The sequence below is a fragment of the Tupaia chinensis genome, unplaced genomic scaffold (genome assembly GCF_000334495.1).
Source record: "Tupaia chinensis unplaced genomic scaffold, TupChi_1.0 Scaffold000133_1, whole genome shotgun sequence".
Lineage (NCBI taxonomy): Eukaryota > Metazoa > Chordata > Mammalia > Scandentia > Tupaiidae > Tupaia > Tupaia belangeri.
This window is the reverse complement of record NW_006159602.1, coordinates 2,361,442-2,385,258: the sequence shown is the minus strand read 5'-3', so window position 1 is coordinate 2,385,258 and position 23,817 is coordinate 2,361,442. Positions and strand designations below refer to the sequence as shown.

At 40.5% G+C, this 23,817-nt stretch overlaps 1 protein-coding gene, 1 long non-coding RNA gene and 1 pseudogene across 3 annotated transcripts in view; 2 read left to right on the top strand and 1 right to left on the bottom strand.

Annotated features, from left to right (window-relative positions):
- Positions 1-6,013: 6,013 nt before the first annotated feature.
- On the top strand, positions 6,014-8,682 carry LOC114007166 (KH domain-containing, RNA-binding, signal transduction-associated protein 1 pseudogene; annotated as a pseudogene).
- A 3,647-nt stretch (positions 8,683-12,329) lies between these two features.
- On the bottom strand, positions 12,330-23,166 carry LOC114007157 (uncharacterized). 2 transcript variants are annotated; one of them, XR_003548794.1, is made up of 5 exons: positions 22,956-23,166; positions 21,876-21,919; positions 19,932-20,099; positions 17,189-17,276; positions 12,330-12,396 (listed from the first exon to the last, which is right to left on the bottom strand). It is a non-coding gene; the product is annotated as an uncharacterized LOC114007157 (long non-coding RNA). The 2 variants fall into 2 exon arrangements; XR_003548793.1 differs by lacking the exons at positions 19,932-20,099; positions 21,876-21,919 and having other exon boundaries at positions 22,956-23,165.
- Positions 23,167-23,422: 256 nt separating this feature from the next.
- Positions 23,423-23,817, top strand: part of ARID4A (AT-rich interaction domain 4A) — a 103,692-nt gene continuing 103,297 nt past the window's right edge. Inside the window, exon 1 of the mRNA XM_006144838.3 lies at positions 23,423-23,700. The gene's annotated coding sequence lies outside the window, so the exon portion shown is untranslated. The remainder of the gene's footprint in view (positions 23,701-23,817) is intronic.

The window sequence follows — 23,817 nt, the reverse complement described above, 5'->3', positions numbered from 1 at the left end:
GAGAGTGAGAGAGAGGAAGGGAGAATGCAAGCCCCCAGATTCAGGACTTGAACCCTGGTCAGCCATGTGGGAGTGTACAATGCCTCCACCACCATACTACCTTCTGGTTCCAACATGCTGACCTTTTACAACAATCCATGCCTATAGTTGTAGTCAGGAGACTGAGGCAGGAGGACTGGGATGTAGTGACATGATTTATTATTTTTTTAAGAATTATTTACCTAATTTTATTCATTCATTCATTTTAATTTGACCAGGGAGATACACAGAGAGGGAAGGAAAGTGAGCCAGGGAGATACACAGAGAGGGAGGGAAAGTGAGAAAGCAAGCCGCTAGGTCTGTCTGGGACTCAAACCGTGGTCAGCCACGTGGGAGTGTCCAGCGCCTTAACCACCATGCCACCTGCTGGCCCCTGACACTATTTTAAAAAATAAAAAAAGAGACTTCCTTTTGACCAGAACTTTGTAATTCACCAAGATGATAAGCACAAAAGAGGATAAGTACCTGATACATATTCTCTGGGCCTTTTGGAAAGTTCTTTTGGTAACTTACATCAGAATCTACAAGAGGGACCAGCAGTTGGTGTAATGGCTATGTCGCTGGACTCTCATGTAGTCGCCTGTGGTTCAAGTCCCAGACCCAGTGACTTAAACTCATGCTGGGTGTGCGTGCATGCATGCCCAAGATAACGAGAGGAGAAAGGAGGAGAAGGGACTGCAGTGTGGCCATCCCCCTGGAGGGTGATTTCTCGCTTTCTGTCTCTGTCTTTTTCTGGTGAGTACATGTGCCCTATAGCAAAAACCTCTCCAAAAAAAAAAAAAAAAAAATCTACAAGAAATGATACTGTAGACATGAAGGGAATGGGTACAATTCACGTGTGTGCATGCCCACCCAAAATCCCAAGAGGAGAACAGAAGAGAAGGGATTGTGGCATGGCCATCCCCCCTGGAGGGGTGGCTTCTTGCTTTCTGTTTGTCTCTCTGGCATGTGTACACCTATAGCAAAAATCCTCCCCCCCAAAAAAAATCAAGACCAATGTAATATACAAGATAATTAAGATAGTAGCACCAAGGAAATGATAATGTAGGCCTAGTCATGGTGGTGCAGCAGTAGCACAACGCTCAGCAATGCTAGAAGACATGGAAGATCAGGGTTCAGTTTCTGAGTTGACCTGTACATATTCGGTAAGCATGTCCATGCCTATACTCCTGTCTGGCAGGAAAAGGTGGCAGGGTGGGACGGATCACGGCATGAGACCCTGTTGAAGATGCTTGTCTCTCTCATGAAAGGAAAGAGGGTGTGCTCCATGGCACACCAGTGGCTCAAGAAAAGCTGGATCCCATATGATAGCCATGGTTTGAATTCCTAATCCAGTCAGCTTGAAGCAAGCAGGGTATAAACACTCAAGTGCCAAACAGGGTCCAGTGGGCTAGAAGACTGGAGAAAGAGGATCATGGTGTCACCAGCCTGTAGGAGGTGCTCCTCTATACTTCCTTTCCTTGCATGCACAGTTCTATCAAAGAAAAAAAATTTTTTTAAAGAAACAAACAGGGCAGGCCCCATGGCCTAGTGGTTTTAGGGAGACAGATTCCATATGGCTGACTACAATTCAATTCCCGGACCCAGCAGCTTGAAAAACTGTCCAAAATCCTGAAACGATAGAAAAATAGAGAAGGAATTGCGGCATGGATCACATCCCATTACAGGGTGCTTTTTCCCTCTGTTTCCCTGACCCTGATGAATTACCCTCTGACAATTAAAAAAAAAAGTCTGAAGTGATGACACTTATCATAAAGCAAAATGACATGAAGCAGTAGGGATGAATATTTTAAAAAATAATATTTTATTTTGATTTTATGAGAAATATATGTTTCAGAAAAAGGAGTTCACACCTAGATTCAAAGAAAAAAGTAGGAGAATCTGGTAGAAAACTTATAGCAAATGGTCTTAAGTATTTAACAACTCATCAGCTTTCCAAACAGGACAACAAATAAGTATATAGAGAACACTTCCAGCAAGAGACAGGAAAAGAGTGAGGATGCAAGTAAGGAAGAAACTGTATAATCACTTAGTAGTCAGATATTAAAAAGCATCGTCCATATTTTACTGTCAGTTCAAGAAAGAAAAATAGCTCTGACTTAAAGCAGGCCAGGTCAGTCTGGTCAGAAGACATTTTATAGAAGGGCTTAGTTTCATTACAACAAAAGAATGGCAATGCAATATTTCCCCTTACTAGCAATATTAGTATAACTGTAGTTTCACTAAAACTATGTTCTACTGATACTCATTTTTCTGTGTGTGTTTTTAATAATTTGCTACAGGGCACATGCATTCACCAGAAAAAGGGAAAATGAGATGGTTCCTCTAAAGGGGATGGCCATGCTGCAAGCCCTTCTCTTCTCCAGATTTTGGTACACACGTGTGCCAGTGTGTTTTCTAAGGTGCTGGGTCCAGGACTGAACCACACAATTGGTCACATGGCACCCAGTTGTGTTAACAACCATGCCACTGGTTGGGTCTCTACTGATATTCTTCAAATACTAAATTAGAAGTTCATTTCATAGGATAAAATGGTGACAGATAAGTCGTCATTTATGAACATTATATTTACTATTTTAGTTGCATGAGATTCTTAAAACTGTTTTACAGTAATTTCTGTTCCCCAAAACATATTCAACATTCATGATATAGGCCATTTTTTAAAAAAAGAATTATTTATATAATTATAGTTATTTTTTAAAAATTTGCTGTGGGCATATGAGCTTACCAGAGAGAGACTGAGAAGGAGAGAGAAAGCAAGCCACCAGGTCTGGAACTCGAACCAGTCAGCCATGTGGGAGTTCATCACCTTAACCACCAAGTCACCCACTAGACCCCTAAAGTCCATATCTATTCTAATTACCATTTGACCTGTCCCTACTGTAAGTACAGCGAATATGATTGAATGAAGTTCTGACATGTTTCTAGAAGGGAAGTCTACTAGAAATATTTCCTTCACAGGCAATACAATAATTTATCCTTTTTTAAAATAATTTTTTAAACTTTATTTAATTTATTATTTTAATTTGACCAGAGAGAGATAGAGGAAAGAGAGAAAGCAAGCTTCCAGATCCAGTACTCAAACCATGTTTGGCCATGTGGAAGTCCAGCACCTTTAACCACCGTACCGCCTACTGGCCCAATAATTCATTCTTAAACATGTTTGACATGGAAAGACTAAAGGCGAGCCACAATGTTGGCAAGTCACATTAAATATTCCTGACAGCAAAAGTTTTTCTCCCTTCCTGGCAATACTTTCTTTCATGATACAAAGCCAAATGAAGTTTTCTGATAAATGATTTCATGTGTAGACACGAAGTGCTATTTTTCTCCCTCTAGATATCTGGACAGCTTCCAAACTGAATTTCACAAGATTTTCAACATGAAACTCATGCTAGCCTACTCTAAAATCCATTCTTTTCCCTAAAGGGAAATCTGACAAAACAGGAAGTATGCAGCAGTATAGAGAAGTAAATTTTGTGGCTTAAGTATTTACTGGTAACAGACTAGTTTGTGACTTTGTCATAAAATGCAGAACTTCACTTTTGAGAGGAAAACAGCAAAAGTGTACTTTGAGTTACCAAGGCTTTGGCAATTTTAAGACTTACTTTAAAGGCAATATCATAAACAGGAAGATGGCAGCTTTTGTTTTTTCTATGCTCCTTCATATAAAAATCCCCATTCTGTTCCATCTGACCAACATCTAAGCCAACAAAATTATACAAACACTGGAAGCACTTGATTGTATATAAAAAGTAAGAAACATGAATATTTTTGAGAAATAGAATTCTGGTTTGAGGAAACCAGCAGATGGCATAACAGTTATGTTACTGGACTCCCATGCTGTTGACCGCAGTTCAAGTCTCAAACCTGGTGGCTTAAAACTCACGCTGGGTGTGTGTGCAAATGTGGCCAAAATCTTGAGAGGAGAATGAAAGAAAAGGGACTGCAGTGTGGCCATCACCCACAAGGGATTATTTCCATTTTTTTTTTTTTTTTTTGGAGAGGTTTTCGCTATAGGGCGCGTGCGCTCGCCAGACAGAGAGACACATAGAGACAGAAAGCGAGAAATCACCCCCCCAGGGGGGATGGCACCCCCGCAATCCCTTCTCCTCCATTCTCCTCTTGGGATCTTGGGCAGGCATGCACAAGCGCCTGGCGTGAGTTCTAAGCCACCGGGTCCGGGACTCGAACCGCGGTTGACTACGTGGGAGTCGAGGGACATAGCCATTACGCTAACTGCTGGTCCCAAGGGATTATTTCTTGCTTTCTGTTTCTCTGTCTCTCGGTGAGTGCATGCACCATATAGCACAAATCTCTCTCTAGGGGCTAGCAGGTGGAGTGGCAGTTGGGGCAGCTGAACTCCTACGTGGCTGACCATGGTTTGAATCCCAAACTTGGAGGCTCACTTTCTTGCTTTCCTTCTCTCTCTCTCTGTCTCTCTCTGGTCAACTTGAAAAACAAAATAAACTGAAATAATGATAATGAATAAAATTAAATGATTTTTTCTTTTAGTTTCTAAAAAAATAACATACCAATAAATAATAATACAAACATATCACAAGCCAACAAAGGAAAGAATAAAACAAATCCTTCCCCCATGATTTACCCCCACTGCCACTGCTGTTGAAATCACTTCAGTATAGGCATTTCCAGTAACAACTGATTTGTATCTTAACTTTTATGTTATCATACTTGCAGGTGTGAACCCACCTGTGCCCCAAATCCCAAAAGGATGGTGAAATGGAGGGAAAAGGACTGCATAGTAACCAGGCCCTACTTGGGAATATTTTCTCTCTCCCTGGCCATTGCATGTACCTACGGGCAATATAAAAAAAAAACAAGAATGAAAAGAAAAGAATTACAGGAAAAACTATTAAAGTACACTGTATTGGGGCCAGCAGATGGCATGGTAGCTAAAGCACTGGACTCGCACATGGTTAGCTGCAGTCGAGTCCCAGATCTGGCAATTTGCTTTCTCTAGCAAATATAAAAAATTAACATATAAAATTAACTTAGTAAGCCAGGTGGCTTATATGTTCTGTTAATACATGTACGTATCCTTAGTACTGACCAACTATCTCTCAAATTTGTAATACTGGTAAAAATAAAAGAGCTGTGAAAAATTAAGTACCTTAAAAAAAAAAAACTTCTAAGAAACATTTTTTCTTTTTTCCTCCAGATTTTGTGATAGGGCACATGTGATTCCTGGAGACAGAGAGAGAGTGGGAAAGTGATAAATCACTCCCCAGGGCAATGGCAATGACACAATCTTTTCACCTCCATTCTCCTCTCAGGATTTTGGACATGCACTCACATGCACTCAGTGTGATTTTTAAGCTGCCTGGGTCTGGAACTTGAACTGTGTAGTCAGCCATATGGGATCTAGTTGCCTTAATCTCCATGTCTCCTGCTGGCCCACAAATAAACGTTTTTATTTTTAGAATTATTTTATTTAATGTTATTTGTTTTTTAAATTTAACCAGAGAGTGGGGTAGGGGGGAGAGAGAGAGCGAGAAAGTGAGAAAACAAGCCACCAGATCCGGGACTTGAATCGTGGTCGACCATCTGCAAATCCAGCACCCTTAACCACCATGTCATCTGCTGGCCCTCACAAGTAAATATTTTAACAAATGATCAGTGAATAGTTTCCTCAATACTCTACATGTTCTTAAACTTGACCCAATTCCAAAAACCTCAAATGATCTCACATTAAGTGACTGATCTGGATGTTCCTGAATGTACACATGCTGACAAACCACATTTTTACTGGCATGCATTTGCCTATTAAACATTACTTTGTAGCTTACTATACATTTTATAAACTTTCATTCCACAAATAAGTGTCCACTAAGTGCCAAGAACTATGATAGGTTTTAAATCTACAAAGGTGAGTAAGGTACAATTCTCTGTAAGAACATGTAAGTAAATAAAAAGATAAAATACAATACAGAAAGTTATAAAAACATACAGGATGAATGATAAAAAAGAAAAAAAAGAACTGGGAAAACACCAGGCTTGTACAGGTGAGCCATGGTAGTTGAGTAGATTGCAGCACATGATACTTGAAAGAAAGAGGGGGGAAATAAGTTGGAGAAAGGTGGACATGACTTTCAGGAGGGTCTTGAAAGCAGGGCAAAGCATCAGGATGCATTAATTTTTTTTTTGGGGGGGGGGGTTTGCTATAGGGTGCGTGCGCTCGCCAGAAAGACAGAGACAGACAGACAGAAAACGAGAAATCACCCCCCAGGGGGGATGGCCATGCTGCAATTCCTTCTCCATTCTCCTCTCAGAATCTTGGGCACACACGCACATGCGCCTGGTGTGAGTTTAAGCCACTGGGTCTGGGACTCAAACCACGGTCAGCTACATGGGAGTTCAGAGACAGAGCCATTAAACAAACTGCTGGTCCCAAGATGCATTATTTCTATATATAAATATGATACAGGTTGAGTATGCCTTCTTCAAAATGCTTGGGATAGAAGTGTTTCAGATTTCAGAGTTTTCTGGATTTTGGAACAATTGCATATACACGTTGTATATGTACGACATGTGACAGGTATCTTGGCGATAACATGCACTTATATACGTCCAAAGGTGAAGCATGAAATTCATTTGTTTCATATATACATTATACGCATAGCCTGGAAGTAATTCTGTACAATATTTTTATATTAAAAGATTTTGACCAAACTGTCACATGAAGTCAGGTGTGGTATTTTCCACCATGGTACGATGTCAGTGCTCAAAGCTTCAGATTTTAAGAACATTTGGGATTTTTAGAATAGGAATGCTCAATCTGTAATGCATTCATTTAAAAATCTACTGGAATGACACCCATGCAGTAGTATCACACAAACACCATGACCTAATACCTGAGTTATTTTCTAAATACCTGCCATAATTCTAAGCACAATACAGGTATTAATTCATGTAATACTAATTCCAACGTTTAGATGAAGAGAGATACTAAATTTGTCCTAAATCATTTCCTCACAATAAACCATTGCCCTCTCCCTGGGTCACACACATCAGCCTCAGTCGATGTTGATCCTGCTCTCCCACCCCTCACCAACTGTAGCTCCTCTTCCCCTAAAGATTGCACATCTTCCCCCATGAGGTACTGGGAATACTGACACGTGTATAAGCCAGCCTCCCTCGCAGTGGCTCCAGGGCCTCCCCAGGGTCCCCCCTACCCCCCCCCACCCCCGTGCATCAGACATCAGATGTCTTGGTAGCCACCGCTACCTCATCGGGTAGGGGGCAAAGGGGGGTGGGGGAGACGGGTTCTGCTGGATCTCCCAGGCCTCAACCGCCACACTGCTTAGCTGCAGTGATCAGCTATAGGTCTTAAAGTGACAGTGGGTGATCCGGCACCAACTCTGCTGCTGTCCCTCTCAGCCGCAGCCTCTGTTCAAGATGGAGCTGAACAAGTACCTGCTGAAACTTGTGGGCTGAGGACTCCCTTGACCAGTCCTTCACTTACGCCATGCAGCTGCTGACAGCAGGAACTGAGAAAATTCAGAATAGGAGATTCAAAACAAGATGAAGATAATTGCTTGGATTTATTTTGTCATAAGAACATGAAGCTGCAAGTGCAGGTACTAGTACATGCCACATGATACCCCAAGTTCTATTTTGTGCAGAAGATTCTTGGACCACAAGGGAATACAATCAAGACTGCAGGAAGAGATTGATGCAAAGATCTGTTGGGAGAGGGTTCAATGAGAGATAAAGCCAAGGAGGAAGAGCTGTGCATAGATGGAGACTCCCAAAATGTCCACTTCATCTGCAAGTCTTTACTGAAGTCTTCAGACCCCTGCATCAGGCTTATGCTCCATATTGCCCATACAACGGAGGAAGTCAAGAAGTTCCTAGTACCATATATGATGGGTGTTACCTGGAAGGAGCAATTTCTAGAGCTGTCCTACCTGAATGGAGTACCTGAGCTCTCCTGTAGTAGTGGGGTATCAGTAACAGGTTGGGGAACTGCACCTCCTCAGGGGCCATGGTGTTGGGCCATGGGGGGGGGGGAATTGGTGTATGGTCCACAGGTGACAGGCACCATCATCTGAGGTGCCACTATTATTCAAGGAGTACGACTGTCACCTACGCTGAGGAATGCTCCAGCATCAAGAACAGGTACAGCATGCATCCAGAGAATTCCTCTGCTTCCACCCCTTGCACCAGAAACACAAGAATATAGGTATGGCAACACACATACAAAGTTACAAAAGCTAAGAAGGCTATGAGAGCCAGAGCCAAGGAGACTCACTATTACGACCATGGACATGAGGAGGTTCAAGAATCTTATGAACTTTATGGCCATGATGACTGAAATGGGATTAAGCAGTTGCTGAAGGCCCATCTAGCTAGGCCAGTGAAGGGAGTGCACACAGAGCACCTCTATAGACCTCACTAAAAACAGAAATGAGGGGGAAAATACCAGTTATAAGTAAGATTATTACTGATTTCTTCTATCTCCCAGGATCCCTGCTGCTTTACTACACAGGTGTCTTTCTTGGTGGTCATCTCCTCCCCACTTACTCCTTTCTTAACTCTGCATTCTGGCTTCTGTATGTAGTAATTTGAAATGAATTAAAGTAAATTTAAGAATATCAAATTAAAATTTTTTTATTTTAGTAATTACTAATTTGCTACAGGGCATGAGTGATGTATGTGAGTGCACACACACACATGAGAGAAAGAGAAAGCAAACTGCCAGGTCTGACACTCAAACAATTGTTGGCCATGTGGGAGTCTAGTACCTTAACCACCACACCACCTGCTTGTCCTTAATTTTTGAGGTGTGTGCGCTCACCAGAGAGAATGAGAAATAGAGACAGTGAGAGGGAGTGAGAAATCATTCTCCCAGGGGGATGGTTCTGGGATATTGGGCATGTGCATGAGCCCAGAGTAAATTTGAAGCCACTAGGTCTGGGACTTTTAACCACGGTCAACCATGTGGGAGTCTAGAGACATCCCTCAAATTTTAAGTGTATAATTTTTTTTTGTTTAAACAGAAGTGTATCTTTTATAATAATAAAAAAGAACAAAAAGAACACTACAAGCCTATTAGTTTCAAAAGTGACGTTGCTATTGTCAACAAATATGTTGACGTGCTTGATTGAGCCAATATACAGTATATTCTGAATGGAAAAATCTCATTTTGTATGCTATAATGATATACAGTGAATGAATGTAAATAAAAAAATTTTAAAAAAAGTGATGTTGCTTGCTTAAAGGTTCTTAAGTCTTAACTTTCTCTCAGTTGTGATTTCAGGCTTCACATAAAAGTTATAGTTACAGAATCCCAAACTAGGCTACATTTCAAAATTCAGAACTGTTTAAAATGTAAAATCACAAACATTAAGCAGTAAGTGCCACCATGTAGAAGTGAGGAGCTCAGACACCTCTAAAAATGTTTCTTTTAAAAGCACATGGTGGTGGGGACAGAAAATATCATAGTGGTTACAACACTAGATTCCCACTGTGAGTTCGAGTCCCAGACGCAGTGGCTTGAAAATCAGGCCAGGCCTGTGTGTGTGTGCCTCCCCAAAGATCCCAAGACAAGAAAGAAGGGATTGACCTGTGGCCACTCCCCTGGGGTGATTTCTCATCTTCCCTCTTATTGTCTTTCTCTTTCCTGCAAGAGCAGGTGCTCTAAGGCAAAAATACTGGGGGTTTTTTTGGAGAGGTTTTTGCTATAGGTCACATGTGCTCGCCAGAGACAGAGACAAAAAGACAGAAAGCGAGAAATCATCCCCCAGTGGGGATGGCCATGTCGCAATCCCTTCTCTCTTCTTCTCTCGGGATCCTCGGCATGCACGCACATGCGCCCAGCTTGAGTTTAAGCCACCAGGTCCAGGACTCAAACCACGGTCGACTACATGGGTGTCCAGCGACATAGCCATTACACCAATTGCTGTTCCCATATCCTGAGTGATTTTTAAAGTTATCATTCTGCCTATGTTTTCAAGTTTTTATATAGGGTCTCACTATCTTGTGATCCTCCTGCCTTATTTGCAAGTAAATACCACTTTTTAAGAGTAAGCTACGGAGGGAACCAGCAGTTAGTGTAATAGCTGTCGCTGGACTCCCACGTAGTCAACCGCGGTTCGTGTCCCGGAACCCGGTGGCTTAAACATCCAGAGAGGAGAATGGAGGAGAAGGGATTGCGGTGTGACCATCCCCCCGGGGGGTGATTTCTCGCTGTCTCTGTCTGGCGGGTGCAAGCACCCTATAGCGTGGGTGGGTGGGGGGAACCTCTCTAAGAGTAAGCTACGGAATAAATCCCATGCCTCCCATGTGGCCTGTTTGCTAAACAGCAGTGTCCAGCATGCTCTACTTCTACTGTGGCTGGGCCAAAGCTATCATTCTTATGGGGACATAGGAAAAACTAATTCCTATGTATAGTTTGAATGACTTAAGAATCTTTGAAAAAACAAAAGGTGCCATAAGTGAAGAATTAAATAAATGAAGCAATGACAACATACACCTAACTACATTACAAACTCAGAATGTTGGAGGCCAGCAGGTGATGTGGTGGTTAAGGCACTGGACCCTCCCGTTAGGGCCAACCACTGTTCAAGTACTGAACCTGGTGGTTTGCTTTCTCACCTTCCCTCTCTCTCTCTAGTCAAATTAAAATAAATGAATAAAATTGAATAATTCTTTAAAAACAAAAACAAAACACAGAATGTTGAGCCATCAGAGGCTCAAGCAGACAGTACTACCATATTGGGGTTGAGGCCACCAGGGAGACCTGGGATTGGCTCCTGGCCCAACCCAAATAGGCTGGGCACAGTACAACTCATGTATGGTTCTGAGTGGCTGGTAGGAGGATCTCAATGTGGCAAGACCCTATCAAAAATTCTCCCCCCAGCTTCCTGCTGTGTCATAATAAGTAATGGAAATATGCAGGATGCTGGGGACAAATGCATAAATCCTGTTTCTGAATTTATTAACCTATCCTTTCCTGAATCCGTAAACAGATTGTATCTTTATAACTCAAAGCTAGCATTATAATGAGACAAAGTCCTAAATATGCATTTAAGTGAGATAAATGACAATCTTGATATATGTAACAAACTGGTTCAGATTTCTTTAATTGCCAGAGGTCAAAATTTGAACCTGCCAGCTGTGTGGGGTCTAATTCTCTCAATCATCAGTCCAAGGAGCTTGTCCCCCAATAGTAATTTGACAAAAGGTAGAATATAAGGGGACTTCAAAATGTTCATGGACAACTAGAATTCAAAGATAAAAATAATATAAATTTTATTTCTCAATATAAACTTCATCACGTTAAAGATACTTTTACAAGAAATGATACCAGCAATTTGGTCCATCCTTAAAGAACTGAGAGTCCTAGGAATTTAACCACATCAATATAGTCTTTATTACATTAGTAACTGAAGAAAATGGGTATCCTTCAAATATAGTATTTGTTAAGATTAGGAAACAAAAGTCAGAAGGAGCTGCATCAGGACTATAAAATATGGATCCCTAATGATTTCCCAATGAAAATCTCCCCAAAATACCCTCGGGGGATGAGGGGAATGGCAGGAGCACTGGTAGTGGAAGACATTCTGTGAAGCTTGTCCAAGCGTTTTTCTGCTAAAGTTTCGGCTCATTTTCTCAAAATATAATAACCACGTGTTATCATTCTTTGGCTTCCATAAAGTCAACAAGCAAAATGTCTTTATCATCCCATTAAAAAAATTTTTGATCTTGACCAGTCCACTTTTGCTTTGACTAGATCATTTCCACTTCTTGGTAACCACTATTCTGACTGTGCGGTGTTTCAGAATTGTCCTGGTAATTCTTGTCAAAATTCTTTGAACAAATGATTCAGTATCTTGATCCCACTTGTTTAAAATTTCCACTGAAAGCTCTATTCTTGTGTGCAGTTGATCTGGGTGCAATATAGTTCTGGCACCTACCAAAAAGTCTTTTCAACTTTAATTTTTCAGTCAGAATCATGTAAGCTGAACAACTGAGATGTTTATGGTGTTGGCTATTTCTGCTGACAAGCATCAGTCTTCCTCAATTAGAACACGAACAATATTAAATTTTTCCTTGCGTATTGATGTGGATGGTCGGCCACTGCGGGCATCATCTTCCACATCATATCGTCCCTTCTTAAAACGAGTTATCCACTTGTAAACTGCTGATTTCTTTGGGGCATTATCCCCATAAACTTTTCGTAAAGCATCAATGATTTCACCATTCTTCCACCCAAGCTTTACCATAAATTTGATGTTTGTTCTTGCTTCGATTTTAGCAGAATTCATGTTGCTCTGACAGGGAGCCTTTTCAAACTGATGTCTTATCCTTCTTAGTGTCTCAAACTAGATCCTGTTCAGACATGTTATAATAAGTTAGAATGAGTTAATTTTGGTTAAAAAAATAAAAAATCCTCAAATCCATGCAGGTTTTTCATAATATCCATTTTCCATGAATTTCTGAAGACTTCTCTAGATGCTTATTGGACATTTCAAGCTTTAACTCACATACTTAAAACAGATTTCACCTTTTTTACCAATAAGTGGCTTCTCCTGACTTTCCAAATCAGTTAATGACACTGCTCCCATCTCCTAAATCTTTTCTTTACCCCTATAATCAATTAGTGATCAAGCACTGTCAACTCTACTCTCCCCACCTTCATCATCTCCTATACACCTATTTTGTCTTAGGTCCTACCCTAGTTCCACTTCATGCTGACACCACTTCCATACTATCTTATCTCACTACCCTTAATTCCTGTGTCATTTCTTTAGTCACACTAGATGTTGTTTTCAAATAATTTTCCAATAATATTTTGCATGCATCATTCCCTTTGATGTCTATTCAACAAAAAATATTTTTTGAGAGGTTTTTGCTATAGGGCGCATGTGGTCACCAGAAAGAGACAGAGAGACAGAAAGCAGGAAATCACTCCCTAGAGGTATGGCCATGCCACAATCCCTTCTCCATTTTTCTCTTGGAATCTTGGGCACGCACGCACACGCGCCTGGAGTGAGTTTAAGCCACTGGGTCCAGGACTCGAACTATGAAGACTACATGGTAGTCCAGCGACACAGCCATTATGCCAATTGTTGGTCCCGTCTATTAAAAAATTCGGAGTGAAAATAACTAAAATCAAGAGAGAATCAATTTGGAAAAACATGTATAGCAAACTGTGAAGTTTATACGATTAACTCAAACAATTAAATAAATTATCAGGGCCAGCAGGTGGCATGGTGGTTAGTGCTGCTGGACTCCCCCATGGCCAACCACGGTTCAAGTCCTGGACCTGGTGGCTTGCTTTCTCACTTTCCTCTCTCTCGCTCTGTCTCTTTCAGATCAAATAGAACTAAACAAAACAAAACAAAACAAAACAAAACCCAAAAACTAGTTTAAAAAAAAAAAAAAGAAAGAAATTATCAGTCCAGTAGGGTCAGCTCCATAGCCCAGTCAGTGGTTAAGCACTACGGACAGGGGCTAGGTCCCATATGGTGGACTGTACTTTGAATTCTGGCACCATGGCTTAAAAGTACACACACATGTGCACGGCCCAAATCTTGAAAGGAGGGAGAAATGGATTGAAAAATATTGGTGTGTGAGGCATTCTCTCTCTCTGGCAAGGTCTTGTGCCGTCTTGCAATAAAAAATTTTAAGAAGAAATGGGATAGGCAGGTGGCATGATGGTTCAGGCACTGGACTCTCACGTGGCCAACCACAGTTCGAGTCCTGGACTTGGCAACTTCCTTTCTCACCTTCCCTTTCTCTTTATGGTCAAATTAGAAAAAACAATGTTAAGTAAAATTAAAAAAAATAATTCCCCTTCAAAAATATAGATTTATTTAATTTCATTTGTTACTATTTTTTAATTTGATGAGAGAGAGAGGGAGAAAGTGAAAGGGAGAAAGCAAGCTGCCAGGTCTGGGACTCAAACTGCCACCAGTCAGCCATGTAGGAATCCAGTGCCTTTAACCACACCACCTGCTGGTCCTAAATAATTAATTCTTAAAAGAAAAAAATGAAAGAAAAAAAACCAGCCTGGTCTTGGTGTTGCAGACAGTAGCACGCTTAAGTACAGTGCTGGAAAGCACATGAACCACATGGACTCATATCTATGTGACCCGGAAACATTCCAGGTGTGCACTCATAGCATCCAAACAAGCTAACAGGCTATGGAAAGGGATCACAATGTAATAAGGCTGTCAAGGGTACCCATAATTTTCTTATGAGTTAAAAAAGCGAAATAAAATATTAAGACTCCAACATGTTATTAGACAGAAAAATCTCAAATAGACAACTTGCATAAGTATCTGCAAGGGGGCCAGCAGGTGGCACGGTGGTGGCCCATGATGATTCAAGTCCTGGACCTGGTGGCTTGCTTTCTCGCTTTCCCTCCCCATAACCCAGTGAGTGCACATGCCTTATAGCAAATTAAAAAACAGCAATAAGTAAAATTAAATAATCCTAAAAAAAAAAAAAAAAAAATCAGTAAGGGAAATCAGAGCAAGGCCCAATCTCAGTAGTTAACAACAAAAATCTTAGAAGGAAAAGTGCTCAACATATTTTGTACTTATTATATGAACAAAAATGGTAATTATAGAAGACCGTAACTCGAGACCAGCAGTTAGTGTAATGGCTATGTCGCTGGACTCCCACGTAGTTGACCGCGGTTCGCGTCCCGGACCCGGTGGCTTAAAACACACGCCGGGTGCGTGTGCGTGCGCGCCCAAGATCTCGAGAGGAGAATGGAGGACAAGGGATTGCGGCGTGGCCATCCCCCCTGGGGGGTGATTTCTCACTTTCTATCTCTCTGTCTGTCTCTGTCTGGCGAGCGCATGAGCCCTATAGCAAAAACCTCTAATTAATAAATAAATAAATAAATAAATAAAAGACTGTAACTAAACTCAGAGTGACAGTGTAAACTATCATAACTTTTTTTTTTCTTTAAAAAAAGACAATGTTTCAAGGCATAAAAAAAGTTCATACAATGATCCTTTCAATCCTAAAACAGTCCAAAGAACAAAAAAGTGCTGTATACACACAGTCAATTACAGCACAATACTGAAGAACTAGGAATTTTAGTGGTCAAACAATGAAAAAATTAATAAAACAGTTTGATGGAATATTTTCAGACATTAATACTAAGGATATTGTGCAGTCACACTGTTTATTATACTGTAAAAGAACAAATAAAACCAAAATTACTCTTAAGACTAAAGAAATATGCATACAAAGAAAAAGACATTTTAAAAATCTATTAAGAGTAGGATTAAGGAGCCAACAGATGGCATGGTGGTTAAGGTGCTAGATTTCCACATGGCTGACAATGGTTTGAATCCTAGACCCAGAGGCTTGAAAATTACGCAGGGAGCATGCCGAAAATCCCATGAGGACAACAGAAAAGGGACTGCAGTGTGGATAGCTGCACTGGGAGATGATTTCTCATTTTCTCAGTCTTTCCCTGGAGAGTGCACATACCCTATGGCAAACCCCCACAAAAATAATAACAAAAAGAGTGGTATTAAAGTTGGTTTTCTTTTAATTCTATTATGATTTGTACATTTCGAATAAAAGATAAAAATAACATTAAGTTTTGCTCACATCCCAGCTTTCAAAATCCTCCTCTAGAAATCTGTAGGGGGCCACTATATCACAGGATTGTGATATGCAGCTAACCCTAAAAACAATGCCACCCTAGAACCACTGACATGTTGATTCCACAAAATTTTCCCAATGTAGTCTTTAGCCAGTCATCCTTTCCAAACTAATTTACTCCCAATCCCAAATATAGCTTTCCTCATATAATCACATTCTTGCTATCAACCTTCTATACAATTAGAAGGTCTTCTTATAACTACAGATTACATCTCACTATCCATGAAAAGCCTTCTGACCACTAAATAGCTGTCTTTCTTTCTTCAGCAGTTCATCTCATTTAGAAAGCACTACACCTGGGGCCAGCAGATGGTATGGTGATTTTTAGGCACTGGACTCCCACATGGCCAACCACAGTTAAGAGTCACAGACCTGACGGCTTGTTTTCTCACTTTCTCTCTCTCTCTGTCTTGCTCTGGTCAACTTACAAAATAATAATAATGGGTAAAATAAAAGAATTCTTAGAAAAAAAAAAAAAAGAAATCACTACATCTAAGGGCATATAGAACTTTAACATATCTATGATTTTGGGGAGCCATTATTAAAATCCTCAAAAGGCTTTCTAAATTGCTTAAATCTTTGGAAATAACTACTTAGATTTAACTTTTCATGTTTAATTATGTTCTCTCTTTTACTGATACTAAACTGAAAACAGATTATTGTTGGGAAGCTATTAGGTAACCCAGGTCTGCTTAAAACCAGAACCTAAAATTCACTGTCATTCTAATTTTACATTTTCTTTTTGGAGAGGATTTTGCTATAGGGTATGTATGCTCACCAGACAGACAGAGACAGACAGAGAGACAGAAAGCAAGAAATCACCCCCCAGGGGGGATGGCCACACCGCAATCCCTTCTCCTCCATTCTCCTCTCGGGATCTTGGGCATGCACGCACATGTGCCAGGCATTGAGTTTTAAGCCATTGGGTCCAGGACTCTTTTAACTTTTTTTTTTTTTTTGGAGAGGTTTTTGCTATAGGGTGCATGCACTCGCCTGACAGACAGAGACAGAGAGACAGAAAGCGAGAAATCACCCCCCAGGGGGAATGGCCACGCCGCAATCCCTTCTCCTTCTGGGTCCAGAACTCTTAACAGCGGTTGACTACATGGGAGTCAAGCGACATAGCCATTACACTAAATGCTGGCCCCGGTCATTCTAATTTTAATTATATGTGAAACAAAACTGTTATCTATGACTCCATGTGTCCATAAAATCAGCACTGAAATATAAAAGGGCAAGAGACAACACAGATATTGCAAAATTTGCTTTAATCACAAATAAGGCAATTATATAACTTTCTAAAAATAAAGAAGTCTTTAGAAAAGCAGCTACATTCAACAAAACAGTTCTATTCTTCAATATATACTGTTTAGAAAAATCAGTGCACAAGTGAACAAATTCTAACATTTTCCAAGTGGCATACACTTACACATATGCATGCACACAGTAACCTTGACAATCTTGATTACTTAAAACAGATAAAATTACATACCAGAAACAGAACTTGCAACAAAAAGATGATCATGGCCTTTTAAAGCTGGAACATCTTGGTTCATTTTCCCCACAAAATCAGTTTTACTCTAAAAGACAAATATATATATAATCATGAAGACCAGCCGGTGGCATGGTGCCTTAACCATGGATCCTACATAGCTGGCTGTGTGGTTCTGGAACCTGGGAGCTTGAAAAACACACCAGACATACATGTATGTGTGCTCAAAATCTTAAGAGAAGAAAGGAGGGACCAGCAGGTGCCATGGTAGTTAAGGGCGCTGGACTCCCTCATGGCCAAGTGCACTTCCAGTCCCAGACCTGGAGGCTTGCTTTCTCACTTTCCCACTCTCTCTTGATCCCCTCTCTGATCAAACTGTAATAAATAAAGTTGAGTAAAATAATTCTAAAAGAAAAAAAAAAAAAAAACCCACCTATTAAAAAAAAAAACGGAACAGGAGACAGAACAGCGGCCAGGCCATACTGCCTGGGGCAGATGGGGTGATTTCTCACTTTCCTTTCCTCTCTCTCTCTTCTAGCAAAAGCATTCATCTTACAGAAAAAAATAAAATAAATAATAAAAAAGTTTATAGAGTTACATGATAAAATTATTACATACTTAAAAATCCAGAAATTGGATCACATGAGCAACCAAATCCATAAAGATGTCATAATTTTGAGATTTTAGTCTTACATACACATAGGAAAGTTAATTATATACCCTCACTTGGACCCTTGACCAAACTAAACATTCTTTCAAAATTGCTTTATAGCATAGGAATATTTAGCATTTTATCATACTCATTAGTTTGGGCTCACTGAAATAGGTTACCAAAATATAATTCTATCATAGTCTGTCACTCTTACCTAAAAAGTAGTCTAGAAAATATGCAGTTAATATTTATGAGCCATCACCTCCCATTAAAATATAATAGTCTTTCAAAAAGTTTTGATGAATAAAAAGTCTTGAGAAACTAGCAATTTTATATATATATTTTTAATTTGCTAAAGGGCATGCACACTTGAGACAAGTAAGGAGAGAAAGTGAGAAAGCATCTCCCGGGAGATGACCACGCTGCAGTCTCTCCTCCTCCATTTTCCTCTTGGGATTATGGGCACAAACATAAACACATCCTGTGTATTTTTCAAGCTGTTGGGTCCAGAACTAGAACTGTGCAGTTGGCCAAGTGGGACTCAGCTGCCTTACCCACCACGCCACCTGACTGACCCAATACATACATTCTTAAGGAGTTCTTTAAACTGGCCTTTTGTCAGCAAGTACAAATAAATTCAATATTAAATGAAGTAACCGAAATATTAAAGAAAAAAATGAAGGTTAATATAGCATCTGTGCAACATTAATTCTTAAAAGAAAATGACTGTTAAAACCCTAAGTTAGCTTTTTTATACAAAGTACTTACAGAGTCATAAATATTTACAGAGCACTTATCAGATAGAGGAAAATAGGTGATTAAAGCAATTGCTGCCTTCTGGGAACATAGTCTCAAACTGGGGAAGATCAAACCAACTTCAAAGAACCCTTTACATGCCTCTCATGAGGCTTTAAAATCAGAGGGAATACACATAAAGTCGGAAAGGCTATAGGGAAACACAAGAACAGGCTATAGGGAAACACAAAGTAGTTAAAATCAACCAACTATAGCATAAAAACAATCTGTTCTTGGATGGAAAATCTCATTTTGTAGGCTGTAATGATGTACAGTGAATGAACGTAAACAAATACATTTAAATAAAAATAAATACAAAAAAAAAAAAATCTGTTCTTAGTAGGAAACTAATGTTACTAGTGTACAGCAAAAAGTTGCACTCTGCAAATGCTCACTCCTAAAGTAAAAAACATTTTTCAGAAATGTGATGTAAGGTCAAAGAAAAAGTTTCACATTTATTTCACAGTATGTGTAAATTAAAGGCTGTGATAACTGATTGAATAAACAGTGATCCAGAAACACAGCTAAAAAATAAAGCATCTTTAGAAAACTCGGGAAAAAAGAAAAGATAAAAAAGTACAACAAATATACACACAATAGGAGGAAGAGCCTTCTGATGGTCAATGGCACAAGTACTCAAAGCCTTAAATGTATCACCTCTTTGGCATTTTACTTCTACTTCTGAAAAGTTATGCAAAGAAATCTATGGGGATCCGAAAGATCTACACACCTATATTTTACAAAGCACGCGCAAGGATATTCATAATACCTTGTTGTTATAGAAAAATAGAGGGAACAGGGAACCAGCAGTTAGCGTAATGGCTATGTCGCTGAACTCCCACGTAGTCAACCGCAGTTCGCGTCCCGGACACGGTGGCTTAAAACTCATGCCAGGCGCGTGCACGTGCATGCCCAAGATCCCAAGAGAATGGAGAAGGGATTGCGGTGTGACCATCCCCCCTGGGGGGTGATTTCTCACTTTCTGTCTCTATGTCTTTCTCTGTCTCTCTGGCGAGTGCATGCGCCCTATAGTGAAAATCTCTACCAAAAAAAAAGAAAAAGAAAAATAGAGAGAATAAATCATATAAATTACGGTACAGATACCTAATAAAACATTTTGAAGTCATGAACATGCCTTAGGGCCAAAATATTTCCAGAGTTTCCAATGGCTTGTATACATACACAAAAAAAGGGCAATGAAACAAACACAACTAGAATATTCTATAAAACAAATAAGACAACCAAAACAAGACAAAAAGCCTCTGTATATTATAGAATAGTATAAGCTATAATAACCTGTGGTAGAAGAAATACAGGTGTCTTTTCTTCCTTGGGAATTTTAGCAATTTCCAAAAGCCCACTGATATGCACCATTAAGATCAGATAATAAAGTTGAGTAGTAGAACTATAGGTGATTACCCTCTGGGAAGTTATGTAGTATTGTGGCACTTGTCTTAGAATTTCCTTAAAAAAAAAAAAAAAGAAACAAAACAAAACAAAAAAAAACTTTAGTCCTACAAACTCTTACTCAAAAAGACCTTTTTAGTAGGAGGAAAAAAATCATGAAAATGTTCACAGTTCTGTGATAAAAATAGTAAGTAGGTTGGTGCAAAAGTAACTGTAGTTTTCGACTGTGATTTTTAAATCATTATAACTATGCTCAAGTAGGAATCATTACAATCAACACATTTTTGTCAATGAGAAATAAGTGTTTATTCCTGTAGTGTAAAAATCCATGCTTTGGGATTCAACAAACTCTCGGAAAGCATCTTCTGCATCCTGCTGGTTGTGGAAGTGTTTTCCCTGAAAAAAAAAAGTTGTCAAGATGCTTGGAGAAGTGGTAGCTGGTTGGCAAGAGGTCAGGTGAATATGAAGGATGAGGCAAAACTTTATAGCCTGATTCATTCAACATTTGAAGCATTGATTGTATGACATATGGTCAGATATTGTGGAGAAATATGCCCTTTCTGTTGACCAATGCTGGTTGCAGGCCCTGCAGTTTTCAGTGTATCGCCCCAATGTGGTGAGCATACTTCTCAGATGTAATAGTTTTGCTTAGATTCAGAAAGTTGTAGTAGATCAGACTGGCAGCAGACTACCAAACAGTGACCATGACCTTTCTTTTTGGGTTCAAGTTTGGCTTTGGGAAGTGTTCTGGAGCTCCTCCTCAGTCCAGCCACTGAGCTGGTCATTGCTGATTGTTGTGTAAAATCCACTTTTCATTACACACAACCTGACTGAGAAATGGTTTGCTCTTGTTGCACAGAGTAAGAGATGACAACACTTCAAAATGATTTGTTTGATTTTCAGTCAGCTAAGGAAGCACCCACTTATCAAGTTTTTCACCTTTCCAATTTGCTTCAAATGCCAAATGACCTGTAGAACGATTGACACTGAGTTCTTCAGCAACTTCTCCTAAGGTTGCAAGAGGATTAGCTTTGATGATTGCTCTCAGTTGGTTACTGTCAACTTCTGATGGCCAGCTACTAGGCTCTTCATCTTCAAGGCTCTTTGCAAAACTTTTTGAACCACTGCTTTGTACATTCATTAATAGTTCCTGTGCCAAATGCATTGTTGATGTTGCTGTCTCTGTTGCTTTACAACCCATTTTGAACTCGAATAAGAAAACCATTCGAATTTGCTTTTTGTCTAACATCATTTCCAGTCTAAAATAAACAGCAAGTAATAAATCGTTAGCAAAAAAAGTGATAAGTGTGCATTATTATGACATATAAATTTGACAATGTATTCCAATATAAAACAATGCAAAAAACCACACTTATTTTGTACCAACCTACTTAAAATCCTAGAAGTGAAAATTACATGAATGGATAAACAAATTTGGAAGATGTCCTTATTTAGAACTGTATTCTAAAATATCACACCAGGAAGCTAATTATATAGACTCATTGAACCCTTGCCTAAACAAAATATCTTTTAACTATCATTTTTGCTATTCTCATATTTATCTGCTTGTCCACAGAAAACGTTTCCAAGTGGTCCCCCAGTTCTGAAGATTACAGACATTAGGGTCTGGCAGGTGGTGAGGTGGCTAAAGATGCTGGACTCCCACATGGCTGAATGCCCTTCAAGTCACAGATCTGATAACTTGCTTTCTCACTTTGCCTCTCTCTTTCACTGTGTCCCTCTCTGGTCAAACTAAAATAAATAAAGTAAAATAAAATAATTCTTTAGGGAAAAAACCCTGTAACTTAAAAGATCATAGATATCAGAACTCACCTCAGTAATACTTTGGGATTTGCATCACTGAGATGTCCTCTTTTCTTCAGCACAGAAGCAAAAACAAAACAAAAACCCAAAAACATAACAATAAAGCATTAAATAACTCAACCATTCTCTAGTGTAGAGTCCCATTAAATACAGTAATAGGGTTTAGAACAGAGGTGTATACATCCAGGAACGTGTGACTTGGTTACTCTCTGAAAATACCAACATACATTTCATTGTTTTCAATGAATAATTTTAGAAAATCCACTGTTACGAATAAGAAAAAGACTCTGCTTGAGTTAAAATGTCTTCTGGTTGAATAAATTTAGTCCACGTTGATCACTGATGGTATTTCACATTTTTCTTACTTTATTTAAATATATTTGCCAACGCTCCAATTCCACTATTCAAAATGCTTTGTTTCATTTAACAGTATACAAGATGCTGCTGACAGAACAATGTTAACGTCTATCCTACCCAGGAGGTCCTTCCACCTAAAATTATTCAGTTCCTGTATAGCCACTGCTATGTCCTTTCTGAAAGTGGCATAAGCCTCGTGCAATGTGACACAAACGCCTATCTAAGGTCACAGTGGCAGCGTCTGTGCTGGCCACTCAATTCCTCCGTGTTCCGAATGACAGAGCTTTCTACCGCTTCCGCATAGCTTTATCGCGTGAGGTGCACGCGGAAACACTTCTTCCCACGCAGGACATTTCTAAGAACAGTGCCTTCCTCGGCTTAAGTAAGGATCTCCCACGGGGGTGCTGCTCGGGTAATAATACGGCAAATCCCGATACGCACTTCCTAAGTGAGGAAACACTACTCGGAGACGAACACAAAGTAAAAAAATCTCACACACTCGAGAAGAGCCCTAGGGATCTTCCCCTAGAAAGACGTGCGCGTCTCCTTCGCCTTTCTCTCCCAGGGCGGGAGAGGAAGCCTCGCCCCCTTTTATCCCGCCCCCCCTCTCCACCCCGCCGCAGGGAGAATGTACTTTACCATGGCTGCCTGCGGCCCCTTCACTTCCGGTGTCGGTGCAGCTAGAGCTGCGCCATCCCCCCGTCAATACGACAACTGTAGACCCCAACTGACCTTTTTGACTGTTCTGCGACTCCTCCGACCGTCACAAGGTGGTGACCTAAAGGGAACAGTGGAAGGGTGCCACACTAAAGCAAATCCACCTGAAAAAGACTCGGCTCCCTTCTCGCCAGAAACATAAAATACGATAGAGCCGCGGCCACTGCTGCCCAGACAAAATGGCGCCGAGAAGTCAGTTTAGCGCAGGCGCCTTGGAAACACCCTGCCCCGCCCCCGAGCAAGCCCCTGGCTGCAGTTCTGGGTTCCGTTTCCATGGGACACTCCACCGCCAATCCTCGTGCGAACTGCTCTTCCTGACCCCTCAATACACCAATCAGTGGTTAGTCAAACACATCCGGAGTCGTCTCTTCCAATCATTCTTCAGGACTTGCTTACTCAATACCCAAGTCTCCAATAAGGTTGGTCTTGAGACACAACCAATCATAAGTGGACGATGTCCTACCTGCTGTTTTTCACACCAATCCGTGAAGTTTTAGAGCTACATCCAATAAGGACGGCAGGTAGCGAGCTCCAATCCGAAGCTCTTCGGCGTCATGAGCAGCCAATAGGAGCTCGTGTAGAAGCCAGTCTGCTCAACAGCTTGTTATTTGGTGGATTGTGGCAGTAAATCGGGGCGAGTGGGGAACCGGGCGCAGGAACTGCCGCCGCGGCCGGGAGTGGTGCTGCCGGGACGGGGGCCCACGGGGGTCAGTGGGGCGGAGGACTCGGGAGCTGACAGCGCGCACTTCTCCCACAGTTGGTAGGTGCAGAGAAGGGAAGCGGGGGATACTGAATGGGTGAAGCGGCAGTAGCAGCTGGTGTTGCTGCCCGGGGTCCCGGTGCAGTTGGAAGCTTTAGAGGTGGGAGGTGGACGCTC